The sequence below is a fragment of the Lepidothrix coronata genome, unplaced genomic scaffold, assembly GCF_001604755.1.
Source record: "Lepidothrix coronata isolate B3197 unplaced genomic scaffold, Lepidothrix_coronata-1.0 Scaffold21, whole genome shotgun sequence".
Lineage (NCBI taxonomy): Eukaryota > Metazoa > Chordata > Aves > Passeriformes > Pipridae > Lepidothrix > Lepidothrix coronata.
This window is the reverse complement of record NW_016690201.1, coordinates 7,743,578-7,749,577: the sequence shown is the minus strand read 5'-3', so window position 1 is coordinate 7,749,577 and position 6,000 is coordinate 7,743,578. Positions and strand designations below refer to the sequence as shown.

The following is a 6,000-nucleotide window of genomic DNA, read 5'->3' as shown; positions in this document are numbered from 1 at the left end:
ACAATAGAACCTGAAAGTCACTCAGAGGATATGTTTTATGAGGTTTGGAAAACACGCGGTTCTAATAAGTTGCATAAAAAACCCTATGATAATGAGGAACACCAGCTTTCCTGGGAAAGGTATAGTTCCCTAATTCAGAGCAGGCATTAGAATATGAAATCAAGATTTTTAGATATCAGCCGGAATTTTCGTTCCTCTCTGATTCATTAGTATTTTTGTGCGCTCCTGGATGAATACGTCCTAAGCATCCTTAAACTGAAAATGGTCTCTAATGCAAAGGCAAAACTTGCAGAACATTGGGCACCAACTGGAAAAGGATTTTATTTCAGCTACCAGTGGATGATTACTAATAACACAGATTTACTTTGCCTTCGTGATCAGAATACTTACATGCTTTTGTAAGCCGTCTACCCAGAATTTATAAATAGGAAAGAAAATAACCCTCGAAAGCCAAACAACTTCTTCTCCTTGTCGCCATATGCTGCATCTTTTCCCCCTAGATTTTGTATACTCTGTGTGCTGGAGAATAGTGTCTTTTCTTTTCATGTTGCTCTGTCGGCGGTCATAAGAGCTATTCTCTTCATGAATATGTAAATCCCATGCATAAAATCAGAAAAATTAGCATGGCGATTCCCATTATAGAATGTGCCCAATTATGTCTGTCTAATACGTGAATAGTGATGATTTAATCTTTTGGCTATACGAGGGGATTCAGGTACAGTTACAAGAGCTGCTGTAATTACAGAGTACCCAAACACACAAGCTGGGTGCGTGCACATGCTGGGGGATCATCGGGCTTTAATAAGAGCTGGGCATCTGATGCCTGGCTATGATGGAGTGCACGCAGATTCATTTACAGGCGCTTTCTCTGATGGGTAGTGACAAGGGTGAAAAATGCCCTAGGTCTGCAATACCCTTCCCCTTACTGAGACTCATTTGCATCCGAAAATTTTTATTTTTTTTTTTAGTTCCTCCTCAATGCTTGCAATTAGAACGGAACGAATAAAAGTTTGGATAAATAAAGGGAGAAAAAATGGTGACCGTGTTTGCTGGGCGTCCTTAACTCCCTTGGTTTATCAGGAATGGGTGTTGGAGCCCGGGGGGGGGGAGAAGGAAGGACATGCAGAAAGCAAAACCAAAAAGGCACCACCAGCAACTGATGCATTTTTGTATTTAAATAAGCAGGCATGCTCATGCATATTTATATGACGTGCATGCCTATGCGCCGCTCTGAGCAGTGGCTCTGCGGCTCGGCTGCAGTAATTAGGCTGATGTAATTATAGCAAAACAAAGCAAGCTTAGGCTGATATTTATTTTTTTTTCCCCATGCAGTGGGAACATTAAAGACATATGCGTATTCCAGCGTACAAAAAATGAACCTGCACCGCTGTCAGGGGCTAGGAGGACAGTGTGGCCAGTGCACCTATTGTGTCACTGCTGTAGAAAGCAGCTTAGCGATTGGCCACTGTCTGCAGCACATAATACTGACTGGTTATAAAGGACTTGTCTAGAGGAAAGCCTGTAGGTACTCCATTGTCTGGCAAAGTTGATATGACTGCATTCTTTTTGCAGGGGGTCAGACAGCTGAACTGTAAAAGCTGCACAGATTTTATTTTTTTTTTCTTCTTCCTCTGTCTCTCTCTCTCTCTCTGTCTCTTCCATACAGCATTTTTCTTTCATGCCCTGTCTCAGTTTGCATAGTTAAAGAGAATGCTAATTAAGATCCCTTGTCTTAACCTGAAAATAATGACTTGGATGTAAATAGAAAACTGGCGATAGTTTAAAATATTCTTGCGTAGCACCAAGATATCAGTTACCATTCTAGGGGAAAGAAGGAAGAATTAATTTTTTTGTAATCAAGGTAAACAAAGAAGAGTTGTTGCTTCTCTTTCTTCCTTTCTTTCATTCTTTCTTTTCTTTTTTTTTTTTCTTTCTAAACCAATGATGCTGTGCTATTGCAGGTCAGATAATATTTTTATTTCAGAAATAGTGCTAGCTACATAATTTAAAAGTCCACAAATCAGTTGCAATTTAGTGCTTATTAATCCTTCTTAGGATGTAATTCAGTGAAAGAACTGCTTTAAAAAAATTCTTTTCTGTATTATAGACGGATCTAACAACGCAGTCTGGGCTCCGTGCCAAAGGCTGGTATTTCACAGCAGCGACCGCCTTACAGATGAGCTGTGGGAAGCAGGAGGGAGACTCTCTTAGGGTGCCACTACTATGGAGACACAGCTGGGCTGAACAAGATTTGCTTCAAACGACAACAAGAGAGACAGAAAGAGTCTGGTTCGACCGCTGCCCAAGCAGGCAGTAACCAGAAGAGCTAGCAGCCAATCCGGCCATGCTGCACTGTTCGAAACCAGCTCTACATCCCAGCCAATCAGTGACATCACTGGTGAGAAACTCATTTACATCATGCAGTAATGAACTTTGTTTAACGTATCCTTTTTTCTTTTCTTTTTTTTTTTTTTCCCTCACAGAGATTAGGTCCTCCATTAATTATTCTGCCAGCATAATTTGAATCGCTATGCAAAACGGTGGCTACAATTTCTTGATTTTTTTTTTTTTTAACTATGTGCTGTCTCTGCAGGTAACCATGGGCATTGTTCCATTTTTGTTTTTTCTGTTGGCCCCATAAAACCTTTAAAAGTGTCTATTACTGTTAATATTGTGCATATATTTTTCTTTCATGTCTGTTTGTCTCCTTGTAGTCCTTACCTAATGTGGTACTGCTTCCTCCAGTTATAGCCTGAGATTACCTTTAGCTGTCTTGAAAGGTAAAAAGGGTGTTGCTGCAGCATCGAGTTTGCATCTTTAGCTGCCATCACGGTCTAAGTACTTATTCTAATGCTTCAGAAATCATTTCGCTGTGGCCGTTTTACATATCTGGCTTTCTCTGAAGGTTCTTACATGCATCTGTTACAACTGAGTGAAGTTCAGTACTGTTATATTTCATTCTTCACCACTTTCAGCCAAGATGTCATTTTATTAATGAATAGAACTGAGATCATTTCTGAACAAATTTCACCCCCTTCCTTCCACCTCGACACAATGCACCTGATTTGCATCCATTTACGAGAATAAATGAATACAAGAGCCAGTATGAAAGGAAGTCAAGGGAGAGCTTGCATACTGCTTCAGGGTATGTTGCAGCAAAGCGAAATATAGAATTTTTGTTTAGCTATTTCTATTTTTAGTTATAATGTGCTTAATCTACACAAAAAAGATTAGGTCTCAGATTGAAAAACTATTATCCAGCCAGCTTTTAATATTAGGGAATAGGTTTGGTGTGGCTTTTTTTTTTTTTTTAATAATAAATGTGCAAATTTTCTTGAGATGTGTTCAATTATAAATGGAAAACATTTGGGCAAGCCAACATTGTGTTGAACATTTGGATTTAGTTCTTTGTGAGTAAAGTAATTTGTTGTGCGAACAATTTAAGACCAGCCTAGAATACTGTGGAATGCAGAGATTTCAGACTGCATAATCTAATGAGGCAAGGTTTTGCTCTTCAGTATTCTAATAGCTGAAACAGAATCAGATATGAGACAAATTCAATATTGTGTTATTAAATTAAAGCTATATCTGTTGCTTGTGGGCTTCAAGAGGTCAAGTCTTTGGTAAAGCAAAATTTTATTTAAGGAAGTAGCCTGAAATAGAATTTTTGCGACAACATGATAACTTCCCCCCTCCACGCACACAATAATGTACAATTTGTTTATGGTGCTTCAGTTATATATTGATCTTTCTGGCCACTTTGAAAAACAGAGGATTTAAACACTAAACCATAGCTCTTTCAATGCATGATGCATTCCATCATCCCATCATCAGTATTCTGTGTGCGGCTGTCCTGATTCAGCCACGAGCTCCCCTGCTGCAGATCCTGTAATTTGAATCATGCGTAATAATATATTATCCTACTGGGGGCCTTCCTTCAGTAGGAGAGTGGTTTTATACCTTCTGCTATAAGAGAACTGTTGGCTCCTCGCCATCTCGTAGCCATTATTCACGGAGGCAATCAAGATAGTCTTCCTTAAGGAATAACATCTGCACAACTGCCTGTGCCAGAAATATGCAGCCTCCCCTCACGTTATAAATTTGGTTTTCTTGGAAGCAGGAATATTTGAGAATACTGGAGCAGAAAAACTGGACATTTACAGGAATACATCAAAAGTGTGTTGAATGTGCCATGTGCTGAAATCCAGGCTGTGAGGACATTTGGAGTGGCTAACAGAGGCAGAGGAGAAGAAAATAGGAGCTGGTGGCTGTTCTGTGGTTCTTGCTAATTTTTTTCCAACTCATGTTATTGGCTTAGCTGATGATTGGTGCTGTATTAAAAATGTGACGTTTGCCTTGCTGACAAGGTAATTTCCTAACTAGAATGCTGATGGGATGGTATCAGTTGGGACTAAAGGCGCATTTCCCAAGTTGAGAATCTAACCTTATTTGGTACATTCAACAGGATGCATTATCGGTTAGTAGTGAATTAAAAACAGATATTGAAAGGGACTAAGAGTGTAGAAAATATGACCATTTCACAATGAAGTAGCAAATCCCAGAAATGCAGAATCTGAGAATATGAATTGTATTCATACAACATGAGTTATATCTGCTGGTAAAAGCTCTGTAGGGCATCCAGAGGTGAGTTAAAGGACCTGCATGGGGGCAGATGAAGAGGAATCCCAGATCTGTGCAACTTTCTCATCTCTAGGATGTACACTGCTGCCAATGCAGTGGCCTGCTATTTTCTTTCGTTCACTTAAATGTCATTCCTAAACCCCCCAAAAAATATATCCTGAGATCTTATTTTTAAAAATATTCTTTTTGTGTAAGCATATAGAGGAGTGGAATTTTTTGTCATGTACAAACTGTTTGACCATCCCTGTTAATGATAACAGAGTTGTTATTTCTGATTTAGGGAGGTCTTGGGGAGAAGGAGAAGAGGTCTGATTTTGCATGTTCATCTCATCCTGGAGCTTACATATTCCTGATTGAAGAAAGTCAATGCAACTTTAGTAACTAATCCTACACAAGCTGTGTTTATTTCAGTACTATTGAGGTGTATAAAGAGGGGAGAGTCTTCTTGTTATCATCTCTTGTTTTACCTTCTGGAAGACAGAAATGAGGTCCATAACCTATTTGATAGTCAAAAGTGCTAATATTTAGGAACAGAAATTCTTCTGAGACTAAAAGAATGACAGTTAAACAGCGTTCACCTGGTGGCTGACTTTGAATCTTCTTAGAGGGAAGACGTGACCTCAACACCTGAATAATCTGTCATATTTAAAATACTGACAAAAAAGATTGGTATTCTTTACAGAAACAAGGGAAGTCCAGTAATGTGGCCTAGAAATAAGCTAAAATTGCCTGTTAAGACAAACAGGTTGATAATTGGGGCTTAATCCCTGATTCACACCACCTAGTAGGGAGGAAGAGAGCTTAACAGGCCATTGATACTCCATTGCAGAACATTCTCCATATGGTCACTAAGTTTTCAATAATAGGGTTCAGTAGGAAAAACAATGCAAAAGAACATAATGATTTGATGGATCACAGGAGGACAAATCACCTTTATGACAGCTGAACTCTGACATGTGAAAACAGACTAAGCAGAGAATGGCATTTGTCATAGTTCATCCTATTTAAAAGAAGAGTTATATCACTCTGAAGGATGAGCCAGCAAATAACAGCTGCTGGAAATAACATATTTCTTTTCTACTTCTGTGAATAAACACATCGTACTTGGTTCTGTTTTGTGCTAGAATTTCTGCTCTCCGATGAAAGTCCTAACAAAAATTCCATTTCATGGATTTCTTCCTTCAAAAGCCTATTATTTCAGTAGCTGATGTTTCCAAGTAGGACAGCTATATGAAGAGGGTATAGATACTAAAAGTTGTTTTCTGCCATTACTTAGTGTATAAGCAGCCAAGTTTTTGCAGTTCAAGTTGTACTGTTTATAATGAAAACAATGAGACTCGACAGCAGAGGTGACACTAA

General features: G+C 38.9%; 1 protein-coding gene across 3 annotated transcripts in view; it reads left to right on the top strand.

The window, feature by feature from the left end:
• The first annotated feature begins 1,655 nt into the window (after positions 1–1,655).
• Positions 1,656–6,000, top strand: part of LOC108493986 — a 288,034-nt gene continuing 283,689 nt past the window's right edge. For 2 of the 3 annotated variants that reach the window (XM_017808025.1, XM_017808023.1), the window contains exons 1-2: positions 1,656–1,861; positions 2,108–2,398. The gene's annotated coding sequence lies outside the window, so the exon portion shown is untranslated. Of the gene's footprint in view, positions 1,862–2,102; positions 2,399–6,000 lie in introns of those variants that run through there. The other variant, XM_017808024.1, reaches the window with a different exon arrangement.